This window comes from Bombus bifarius, unplaced genomic scaffold (genome assembly GCF_011952205.1).
Source record: "Bombus bifarius isolate JDL3187 unplaced genomic scaffold, Bbif_JDL3187 scf7180000009622_frag, whole genome shotgun sequence".
NCBI lineage: Eukaryota > Metazoa > Arthropoda > Insecta > Hymenoptera > Apidae > Bombus > Bombus bifarius.
The window spans coordinates 5,140-18,080 of NW_022885239.1; the positions used below are offsets into that span (position 1 = coordinate 5,140).

Genomic DNA, 12,941 nt, shown 5'->3' on the forward strand with positions numbered 1-12,941 from the left:
CATTATGATATCATGATTGGCCGCGAGATCTTAAGCCAGGATTTTGATGTAACTATTACACGGAATAGCGTCGATATTTGTAAAACGAAGACTATTAATGCCTGTAGTAAAACCTCCGAGGACGAGATCAATATCAATGCGGTTGACACTGACGTGGTTGGTAATGATAAAAGTCGGTTAATTTCTGTCCTCAAGAAATTCAAAGATTCATTCATTACGGGCTTCCCACGTACTCGCGTAAGCACGGGCCAGTTAGAAATACGGTTAATCGATCCTAATGTTACCGTGCAAAGAAGTACCTACCGACTTAGCGAAGAAGAGCGTAGGATAGTGCGTGAGAGAATAGACGAGTTAATTAGAGCAAAAATCGTGAGGCCGAGCAACTCACCGTTCGCGAGCCCTATCTTACTTGTAAAGAAGAAAGACGGCTCAGATAGACTGTGCGTAGATTTGCGGGCATTAAATAAAAATACGGTCGCGGACCGGTATCCCCTACCCCTCATCGCGGATCAAATCGCGAGATTGCAGAAGGCGAGATACTTCATTAGCCTGGACATGGCCAGCGGATTCCACCAAATCCCCATTCATCCCAATTCGACGGAATATACGGCGTTCGTTACACCCGACGGGCAATACGACTACGTGACTATGCCGTTCGGATTGAAAAATGCACCATCCGTTTTCCAGAGGGCCATTCTCAACGCCTTAGGCGACCTCGCGTATTCGTTCGTTGTTGTTTACTTGGACGACGTCCTAATTATTGCCGACTCAGTAGATCAAGCCCTAGAAAGGTTGAGCACCGTATTAGATACCCTCGTGAAAGCCGGATTCTCCTTTAACTTTTCAAAATGCTCCTTTTTAAAGACATCGGTACTCTACTTGGGATATGTAATTCGTAACGGAGAAGTCCGTCCAAACCCGGGTAAAGTACAAGCTTTGAGTTCTTTACCTGCACCGTCGACCGTCACACAACTTAGGCAATTCATAGGTTTGGCCTCTTATTTTCGAAACTTCATTCCCAAATTTTCACAAGTAATGAAACCCCTGTACGCACTTACCTCGAGTAACAAGAATATACCTTGGACGGATAGGCACGAACAGATAAGATAAAAGGTAATTTCCGTCCTGACTGACGCGCCGGTGCTAATGATATTTGACCCCAATTACCCCATAGAACTACATACGGACGCTAGCTCTGAAGGATATGGAGCCATTTTAATGCACAGGGTCGAAGGTAAAAATCGAATAGTGGAGTATTACAGCAAAAGAACTAGCCCTGCGGAATCTAGGTATCATTCCTACGAATTGGAAACGTTAGCAGTTGTAAACGCCGTCATTCTTACACGGACGAGAATTTCTCGTTGTCACCGATTGCAACTCCCTGAAAGCATCCAGTAATAAGGTACACTTGAACGACAGGGTTTACAGATGGTGAGCTTACCTGCAAACTGTTACCTTTGACATTATGTACCGGGATGGTAAACGAATGGCCCACGTAGATTTCTTTTCGCGAAATCCCGTAGACTTGGATCGCAGTACGTTCAGCAAAATTGTAGAGAAAGAAATTAACCTAACCGAAATCTCCGACGATTGGCTACTAGCGGAACAACGTCGCGACCCACAAATTTCCGAGATCGTCGATAAATTACAGAACGAAGAGCTCGCGGAAGACGTCGCGAATACGTATGAGTTACGGTCCGGCACCCTTCATCGTAAAATACAGAGAAAAGATAGAACTCTCTGCCTGCCCGTCGTTCCGAGAGGGTTTAGGTGGTCTGTTATTAACCATGTGCACCAGTCCATTATGCACTTAGGTTGGGATAAAACGCTTGAGAAACTGTACAAGTATTACTGGTTCGAAGGAATGGCGAAGTATGTTCACATATTCGTAGAGAACTGTCATGCTTGTCGAGTTTCAAAGGCAAGTTCGGGTAGAGTACAAGCCGAATTACACCCCATACCTAAGACCAGTATACCTTGGCATACGGTTCATATGGACATAACGGGCAAACTAAGCGGTAAAAACGATTCGAAGGAATACGTCATTGTGTTGGTCGACGCCTTTACTAAGTTCGTATACTTGCACCATACCCGTAAGATAGACTCCATTAACACCATTAAAGCGCTTAAGCCCGCTATATTATTGTTCGGCAGTCCCTGCCGGATAATAGCGGATCAGGGAAGATGTTTTACGGGCAAAGAATTTCGAGACTTTTGTCAAGATAAATACATAAAACTCCATTTAATTGCGACCGGAGCTAGTAGGGCCAACGGACAGGTAGAGCGTATTATGAGTACGCTAAAAAACATGTTCACAACAATAGAAACCACCGGGCGGTCCTGGCAAGACGCGATCGGGGAAATACAACTGGCCTTGAATTGTACCACCAACCGCGTGACTAAGTCAAGCCCGTTGGAACTACTAATCGGTAAAACAGCTAGACCCTACGGCTTATCCCTACCCGACAGTATCGAAGAAAGAGAAGTAAATATCTCCCATGTAAGACAGCAATCATCGAGAATACACCTAATGGCTCCATTCACAACCAACACACCAACTGGCAGCTCTTCAGAGAAGTCTTTACACACTCAACCTCAGCCTTCACCCCACTAAAAACAAAGGAAGATATCGAAGCAGCCATGGAATACTTAAACACGAGCATAATAAACGCAATCCGCCTCTCCACATCGACAAAGCCATCTAACAGCAAACAAGAATATCCCCAATACATACTAAAAAAAATAGCAGAAAAACGTAGACTAAGAAGAGTATGGCAGACCCATAGAACACCGGAGGACAAACGCAAACTTAACAACGCAACTAGAAAGCTACCCAGAACCTTAAAAAACTATAAAAACGACTGTTTCCATAAATACCTCGCCAGCTTATCCCCCACAGCCGACGCCAACTACTCACTATGGAAGGTCTCCAGGAAACTCACACGCCCCCCACAAATAATCCCACCTATCCGCCGTCCGCAAGGTGGATGGGCGCGAAACCCTATAGAAAAAGCCGACCTGTTTGCTAAACACTTGTCAAAAGTATTCAAACCCCATTCCCCCAAAGCCGCCGCGGACGTTACTGAATACCTGCACACCCCCTTCCAAATGTCCCCTCCTATCGAACCCTTCTCCTCTGCAGAGACTATAGAAACAATCAGTCGCCTAAACCCCAAGAAAGCAGCAGGACACGACCTAATAAGCAATAAAGCAATCAAGGAAGTTCCCACAAAAGGGATAGCACTCATCACATCGATTTTTAATGCTATCCTTCGCCTGGAACACTATCCTAAGGCCTGGAAAATCTCATTGATTACCCTCATCCCTAAACCCGGTAAACCGATATACGAAACCTGCTCCTATCGCCCAATCAGTCTTTTACCTACCCTGTCCAAACTATTCGAGAAGATGCTCACGAACCGACTCCTTCCAATCCTAGAGAACTTGAAAACACTCCCAGATCACCAATTCGGCTTCCGAAAACATCATTCTACAGTAGAGCAAATCCACCGCTTAACTCATACGATCAGCCAAACACTCGAAAAGAAAAAATATTGCTCAGCGGTTTTCCTAGACATCCAACAGGCATTCGACAAAGTATGGCATGAAGGGCTACTATACAAGATTAAAAAGATCCTACCTCACCCCTACTACTCCATCCTAAAATCTTACCTAACCAATAGACAATTCATGGTTAAATGCCTAGACGCCACTTCCGCAACATTACCAATAGAAGCCGGCATACCCCAAGGTAGTGTCCTCGGACCCCTACTGTACTCCATCTACACTGCCGACCTACCTATATCAAACGATATAACAATAGCGACATTTGCAGACGACACAGCGCTATTAGCTACCCACGCAGACCCGGTAATAGCCTCATCCACTCTCCAGCGAAGTCCCGACTCCATGGAAAAGTGGTTTCACAAATGGGGCTTCAAAGTCAACGAAAAGAAATCCTCACATGTAACCTTCACGCTCCGAAAACAAACCTGCCCCCAGGTCACCATCAACAATGCAACAGTTCCTAGCAGGGACACAGTCCGATACCTGGGCATGACCCTGGACAGGAGACTAACGTGGAAGACACACATCTCAGATAAAACGAAGCAACTAAAGGACAAACTAAAAAAACTCTATTGGCTCACGGGCCGACGCTCCAAACTAAACATACAGAATAAAATTACCCTCTACAAGACCGTAATAAAACCTGTCTGGACCTACGGAATCCAACTATGGGGAACAGCAAGTAACTCCAACATTGAAATACTCCAACGCTTTCAATCGAAAACGCTAAGATCCCTAATTGACGCACCTTGGTATGTAACCAATGAAACAATACACCGCGACCTCAAGATACCCACCGTCAAAGAGGAAATAGCAAAATATAGCGACCGATATAGCAAAAGAATCAACAAACACCGAAACCCCCTAATCACTGGACTACTCGATACGACGGACCAGATTCGCAGGCTGAAGAGGCACTACCCGCTAGACCTAAACGTTAGATTCATTTAATTATCCAAATTGAGCATATGCACTTACTTATAATACTTATAAATTATACCTATCTATAATAAGTATTAACTTATTGTAAATAAACAGCCATGTCACTGCGCCACGCCAGAAAAATTACTGAAAATTCTCAACGCAAGAATTGATTGTAATTTCAACAAATGAATAAAAAAAAAAAATGTAAGACAGCAGGCGATAAAGAATATAGAAGCAAGCGTCAAATACGATAAGGATAGGTTCGACGAAAACAACGCTAAAATAGTTAGGTTCAACCTTGGCGATTTCGTATTACGTTATAAAGGCATACCATATAACGTAATACGTTCTAACGTCATACCATATAACGTAATACGTTATAACGCCATACCATATAACGTAATACGTTATAACGTCATCCCATATAACGTAATACGTAATAACGTCATACCATATAACGTATTACGTTATAAAGTTATAGCATATAACGTTATACGTTATAACGTCATAGCATACAACGTATTAGGTTATAACGTTATAACGTCATCCCATATAACGTAATACGTTATAACGTCATCCAATATAACGTAATACGTTCTAACTTCATACCATATAACGTAATACGTTATAACGTCATACCATATAACGTATTACGTTATAAAGTTATAGCATATAACGTTATACGTTATAACGTCATAGCATACAACGTATTACGTTATAACGTTATAAAATATAACGTAATACGTTCTAACGTCACACCATATAACGTAATACGTTATAACGTCATACAATATAACGTAATACGTTATAACTTCATACCATATAACCTAATACGTTATAACGGCATACCATATAACGTAATACGTTATAACGGCATACCATATAACGTATTATATTTCTGTTAACCGACTGAACAGTTTACATTCATCTGTTTTCGAGACGCCGCGCACACACATACATCCACACGCTGATATTCACTTACAAGTATCTCTACTACACATTTAACCCAGTCCAACACAGAAAATTATACATATCTCAACAAATGTTATAAATTAATAGTTTAGACGTTATAAATTAATTGTTTATATGTTATATATTAATGGCTTAAATGTTATAAATTAATAGCTTAAATATTGTAAATTAATTTCTCAAGTATTGTAAATTAATGGCTTAGACGTTATAAATTACTAGTTACAATGTTGTTATTTGATATTTTTTTTTATTTACCTTATATTTAAATTCTTCTTGGATGTTCACTGTCCGGAATTTCAGGCACGAAAGAGCTCGCGCGCGACTTCCGCGTTCCTTATATATCTTGACAAGGTGTCGAGATGTCAATCAAACGTTAACGATCTCTTGACATAGGAAAGGACGGGTTTTCCATTATAACAAAATCAAATTGAACAATTTTAATCGTAATTTTTAATTTTTATCGTAAATTGGCGCCTTCGACGATTTAATACGGTATCCATTTTTATCATTTTAATAGTTTCTACAAACTAAGACTAAATTCACACCTCCTTGATACTAGTTTTCGACTATCAATTAGTTTGAACAAAAAGGGAAAAGAGCCTAACGGCAGTCGATGACGTTACTGTGAAATATGTTATGGTATTTAAATAATCAGCCAGATAAAATTCATATTAATCATTATATTATATTATCGATATTCGTTCATTTACTCGTGCTAATTACAAAATAAAATGCTCTCTTTTCTTGAATAACACCTACATCACCGTCTGCGATATTTAAATTTCTTATTTAATGCTTATTTAAAAGTCAGGTACCTTTTTAATTCCTCTCAAGTTAAACGAGTAAATTTACTCGTTATAGTTGTAACATAAAATGGCTATTTTCTTCAATACCACTTGCATCGCTGTACGTGATACAAATATTAATTATGTATCGAATAATATGTACCAATTGGCTGTAATCGCGGTTAGGTATTTCTTCGTTTGATCTATCAAGAGATCTATTAGGCTATTAGCGAAACACTTATTGATTCCTCAAAGATGTATCTTAACTTAAATCTTAAAGATTAACTAAATGATTATATTTGATTAGTATTCGACAGTGTCTATCATATTCAGTCATCTTCTTTTATAATTGATACTGCTCGGATCAATTATTTTATAATAAATTGCAGATTATGCCACGGTATATTATAAGATATTTGTCTATAGCTCCTTTTTTCTAATTCATTGATTTTATTAGTAGTCTCGTTGGTTTTTCCTGTGAGTATCTGCTGTACGTACATTTCCATTATGCTCAGATTTTTAACATCGTTGTACGAATATGTGCGTGTTCTAGCAGTAAACATTGGTTTCGTTAAAATGAATGTAAGTAACCTTGGAATTATAATTGTAATTGACAACGATGACGATTAAGAACGTGGTTATACTTAATCGTGTGCATGATATTATCAGAAATTGTGATTGTAATTAACAATAATTCAAACAAAATTCAAAGAATTGAAATACGATATATCACCTATTTATATGCTTCAACACCTTCTTTCTTTTTTTCTTCTACGTGGAGAAATCCTCATGGACACTCCGCTGCATTCTGGAGAATTAGTGGAGTAGTTCCAGACTCCTACTGACAAAAACTCCACGGTGGCCAACCTACACATTTGGCAGCAGTGCCCGAGACCTCTTGGAAATTACTGCCGGTACACTCCCCGCGTCTTCTCGTTAGGCCTATCCTATGAACTAACTAACTAAATGTGGCGTTAGGGGAGACGATTGTCCTCCCCCCCCCCCCAAAGAGGGCCTACCCAAATTTCAATTAAAAGTGAGTGTGTTAAGAAGTTATAAATACCCTGTTTCGAGGAAAGTTTTTTCTTTTTGGCGCAGAGCGCTTGTCACGCAGGAGAAGCCGCCAGTAACGAAAGGCTTAACCCGCCACGACACCCGATCGGGTCTGCGACGTGTGATTGTTTACGCCATGATGCATGTTCTCTTCCTCGGGCAGGATGAGTTCTTAAGCCACGTCGCCATCTACGTAGCCACTGACAAGTCAGAATTTACCAGCCCCACCGACTTGGAGGAGGAGTTGGCACTTGGCACTACTGGGCGTGAACAGTGCAATGATACCACTAGCACCTTTGAGACCCAACATGCCTAGGTATCCCTAATAACAGCGGAGATTCGTGGAATTCAATATTTAACCTCGAGCATTAAAAGTTCTAACTCCATTGGATTTGACAGGGTCCAGGATTAACACAATGCAAATCAGCTGATGTGCGCTGTATAAAGCAGCCAATATGGAGTACAGTGCGCATCGAACTGCCTCTGTATCCCGAATAGCAGCGGAGATTCGTTGAATTGAATATTTAGCCTGGAGCATTACAAATTCTAATTGCATTGGATTAGACAGGAAAAAGAGATGACATAGTGCAAACCGACTGAAGTGCGCTGTATAAAGCAGCCAATGTGGAGTACAACGCGCATCGAGCTGCCTATGTATCCTGAGTAGCAGCGGAGATTCGTAGAATTCAATATTTAGCCTTGAGCATTAAAAATTCTAACTGCATCGGATTTGACAGGCAAAAGAGATGACATAGTGCAAACCGACTGATGTGCGCTGTGTAAAGCAGCAAATGTGGAGTACAACGCGTATGGAATTGTCGAAATTTGTCCAATAGCAGCGGAGATTCGTAGAATTGAATATTTAGCCTTGAGCATTAAAAATTATAATTGCATCGGATTTGACAGGAAAAGAGTGAACATAGCGCAAACCAGATGATGTGCGTTGTATTTGGCATCAAACGTGGAGTATAACGCGCATCGAATTGTCTACATATCCTCAATAGAAGCGGAGATTCGTTCAATTACATATTTAATCTTCAATATTGATAGCTATGGTTGCATTGGATTTTACTTATACTATATAACGTAATGCGTTATAGCGTTATACTGTATAACGTAATACTATATTACTGAATGTACTCTATTACGTGAAGGCTGCCAACTTAATACGCGGCGCTTCGTTCCGCAGTTCGTTTACTTTCTTGACCAGCGACCTTCTTCAGAACTCTCTGGTTGCGATTCCTACTGACGACTGGTTACGGGCAACTGCTGTGTTGACCCACTTGCCTCCCTTTCTATTCTTACCATATCCCCACTCTACCTGTCTTAATATCCGTCCGCGATCATGGTAACGTTCGCCTTCTGCTCAGCATGTGAAGGAACGGCAAAACGTAATATGATATAACGTAATTCAATTTAACGGAATACGTTATAATGTAATGTATTATAACGTAATACTATATCTCGTAATCGTAATGGCAGTCGCCTACCCCGTCCAAGAACTCCTCGAACGCTGTCCATTCGCTGTTGGGCGACACATATACGGCCACTACCACCATTCCTGACCATTCGACCGCTGCGTATCCTTTGCCGCGCTCCAGCGGATCCCTGTGGGCGGACGATGCCGGCGCTGATGTCCAGGTGACAGCCGTCTGTATCTCCGGCGCAGTCCGGAGCGTCCAGGACTCTGTATGGCTCGGCCACCACCGCTAGGGCAACCGTGCTCTCCAGAATGGTTTGGAAAAGCAGGTCTTGACTGTCCCAGATTGTTCTGGAGGGTGCGCACCCTTAATCTTAATCACCTAAGTTCATGGCTTCAATCGCCGCTTCCTCCGCTCCAACCTCCTTGCTCGCGGCTTTAGGAGTCAGCGATTTCCTGCCGCCATCCTTCCTTGTTACCGTTTTCTACCGCGGACCCATCGGTCGACGGTATGGTTCTGTACAAAGAGAAACTTAGAAACGAATTAATCGTCCTGCGTAATGTCTATCGTGATCGTGATGTATGTGAAACTTTCCAAAGTGTCTAATTAGTCGTCATTTGAAGTTGATTTTGAGTTGATAGGGCGAGCCTGTAATTCAATGTTTCCCCTTGACAAAAGAAATTGTATTTTGATGTTACTAGCGGGTCCAGCCGTTGATACATGTTAATCGACGTTACGATCGAACCGGCCGCGGGCCATCGTTCGATAGATCTGTCGCGGCACTCGACAACAAATACCGCCACTAACTAATACCGGACAACGGTAGCGCAGTGGTTAGCGCCTTAGGTTACGAACGTTCGGGACTCGGATTCGGATCCCGGCGCCCGTAGTCCGATTTTTCTTCCACGCATCTAAATTAGAAAAATATAGCAGTACCCCAGCAGCGACATCTACAGCCAGCAGCTACAATTATTACAGACAACATAGACGCCTCAGATCGAATTAAGATCTATTTGCAGATGCTTCGATGAGAAATTATCCAAATGTTTTTCAATAGCTTTTCTACCCCTCCAACATCATTTTTGCCGATTGAAAGTATAAAATCGTACACGAACGTACCATTTCTCCCTTCTTATTAAAATATTATACTATTGTATCATTAAAATGTTGAAACGTTAAAATATAAAATTTCTTTCATCGAGGCATTAAGGTACAACCTGTTATCGTTCTTTTGTTAAGATCTCTTCGATAGAAAAAATGAAGCTTCTACATCTTTTATTTCATCGACAAAACGTTGTTTTAATTGAATTGTTGAGGTTCTTTTGATCAAAATGATACCGAACTTGAAAGTAACCCCGAAAAGTTCGATTAGACGCATAGTTCGATTAGCTACGTTGGAGATGGACTTTCTTCGGACATGACATTCTGAGATTGAATACGCGAGGCTTCTTTTCGCTCTAACATATACAACTTCCATCGTTTGCGAATTAGTCCAAGTTGATGCAGGCACCGCTACGAGGGTGTAATTAATTTCTAATTTCAATATCGTGTTATATCTCAGTTGCTTTCTGTGTTCCTTATTGTTACGTTCGATGTATATAGAACGTATAACCCCAAATCAGGTACTTGCCGTCAATTTGTAAACAGTGATTGTTAACAAATTTTAAAATATGATGTAGAAGAAAATGTTCATCACGTTAAAAATGAAAATTGCCGGACAAAATAGAAGAAAGGCCTCGATGTAACAATATAGATAATTGCATTGTAATGACAATTCTGCCCGAGCAGTCGAGATAAACAGGTGCGAGTAAATGTGCTCCAGTGTTAGTGCGATAAATAGTGAATTTAGGAGGTTAAAACGTTAACGAACACTGTCACATGGTAAAAGTTTCAAAATGCAACAACCAATACCGCCGCCAAACAAAAAAGGGTGACATGTTTCATAAATGAAGCTACAAATACGTTAAGCAGAAAACAACCAATTAACAAAGAACAGGAAAGCCTATAAAAGGAATGGAAACGTTGCAAAAGCAGGAAGAAAACAGCTACAATAACGAACTATCCTATCAAGATGAAAACTGGAAGGTAGCAACAGCTCACAAAAGGCGTAAAATAATCCTAAATACAAGCGCTATAAAAGTTCCCGATACAGAAATGCACCAGTGGCTACAGGACATCCCACTCCGAAATTCTTTCAGCTCACTGATAAAAGACGGAGATACGAGTTCAGAGGAAGAAATGACAACACATATCGTTAAACCACCACCGATCTACATTCATGCTCAAATAACAGATACCCTTATTGAACTATTAAACAACACTGTCGGAAGAGAAAACTACAGTATAAAGGAATTAAAACTGGAACAAGTCAAAGTGCAAACAAATACTCCAAAAATCTTTCGAAAAGTGGCGCAAGTATTAAACATACTATACATCATACATACCAGCTCAAAACAGAAAAGAACCACAAAGTAGTAATTAGAGACCTATACCCAAGAACAAACACCAAAAATATATGCAAGGAACTAACAAAAATCGGGCACCAAGTAAGAACAATAAATAATATAACCAGATACGATACAAAACAGTCATTGTCACTGTTTCTAATAGAACTCACGTGGCGTGGAGTCTGCTTTGTGTAGAGAGTCGCCTGACGTAACAAGTAGATATATTTACGAAGGCGTTACCGAAACCAAGATTTCAATATTTACGACAAAAATTAGGTCTGAAAAATAACAATGATGTTAAAAAGTAATCGTTTGTAAAGATTTCGAGTGTTAGGGAGGGTGTTGAAGTAATACTCACTTCTAGGAAAACTACATCTTCTCTAGCATTTAGTTCTCTTAGTCCCTGATGTTATTGAGTATTGTTTAGCTCTAAATCAATTTGAAGGGCCTCTCAGTCTCATAGCCTTTTTTAGGAATATGCCATGCACAGATGGTGCAGCAGGGTATATATAGACGGGCCAGTTTTCGTAATTATATAAATACCCATAGACTCATGGCTTCGAAGCTCTGTTGTAATGTAACGCTGCCACAGTGTGGTTCTGGATTAGTATACACTGTACTTATACTTATGCTTATATTTATACTTATACTTACAGTTACACTTATACTTAAATATATTTCTGTTACACATTCATCACGCGTTGCTCGAAGAGATAACTTCAACAAAGGTGGTTGGAAAATTCTTCAGCTTGCTCTTCGGTGCTTCTGGCTCATGTGTTGTCCGTTAATCTGATTGCTGGGATTAGTTTAATTGGCTCCTTTATTTTGTTCGTGGCTTTCCATAGGAAATAGTTGGAATTCTCGTACGCAGAAAGTGAATCTATGAATTTTGAGAATTCGTTATTATTATGATCTTTTATTTTACTTTCTATTTCCTTTGCAAGTTTGTTTAGATGTTTTTTTGCTTTCACGTGCTCTATGTTTTTGTCATTTTGCTTTCGCTTACCTTTTTCCCTCTGATTTTGTCAAGAATTGTTTTCAATTGTTTTCATTGTTTGTCAATTGCGGAATTATTTTTGTTTGCCTGTTATTTGGTTCATAAGTAGTAGTTGCCAATGCTACTTCTATAATCTCTGTCAATGTACTGCCTGTTCGCAGTGGTGCATATACTGCTACATCTGGAAGTAATTGCCGTTAGTTAGTATTGTAACGGTGGTTGCTTGAGCGTATTACTGATGGATTTGGCTATGTTGGTGTTAAGGGTGGCGATTGGTTAGTTACTTGTGCATAACTTTGGCTACCAAAGGTGTTGGTGTTTCCATGATTAGAGTTCTATACATATTGTATTGTTTGCTGTTGGATCTGATTCCGTAATATCTACTCGCTGTATGTTCTGCTTCGAAGCGTGTAGCAGGAGGGTGTGAGGAAAAAGCAACACCATGTTAATGATCATAGAGATCAACTTTTATCTTAGATATATGATTATTATGATTATATTATTCTTATTTTATATCTAACTAATGTCTAATAAATGTTATATAAAATAAATATTTTTTCATTATTAAAATCCTTTGTAAACTCTATAATTATATTATAATTTAGCTTCCTCAATAAAGAATTTAATAACATTGAAAATTTTTAATCATGGGTAATATTTTAAGTATGACACTATTTACGTATGTTATAGGTAATGTTAATAGTTACACAATTTTTTAATAAATTAAGAAAAAACTAAAAACAAACTTACTTTCCAATATATGCGTCAAATATAA

The 12,941-nt window shown here is 39.8% G+C and overlaps 1 long non-coding RNA gene across 1 annotated transcript; it reads right to left on the reverse strand.

The window, feature by feature from the left end:
* Nucleotides 1-8,669: 8,669 nt before the first annotated feature.
* On the reverse strand, nt 8,670-12,169 carry LOC117215446. The gene is made up of 4 exons (XR_004489120.1): nt 11,824-12,169; nt 11,528-11,752; nt 11,340-11,447; nt 8,670-9,238 (listed from the first exon to the last, which is right to left on the reverse strand). It is a non-coding gene; the product is annotated as an uncharacterized LOC117215446 (long non-coding RNA).
* Between the last annotated feature and the right edge of the window lie 772 nt (nt 12,170-12,941).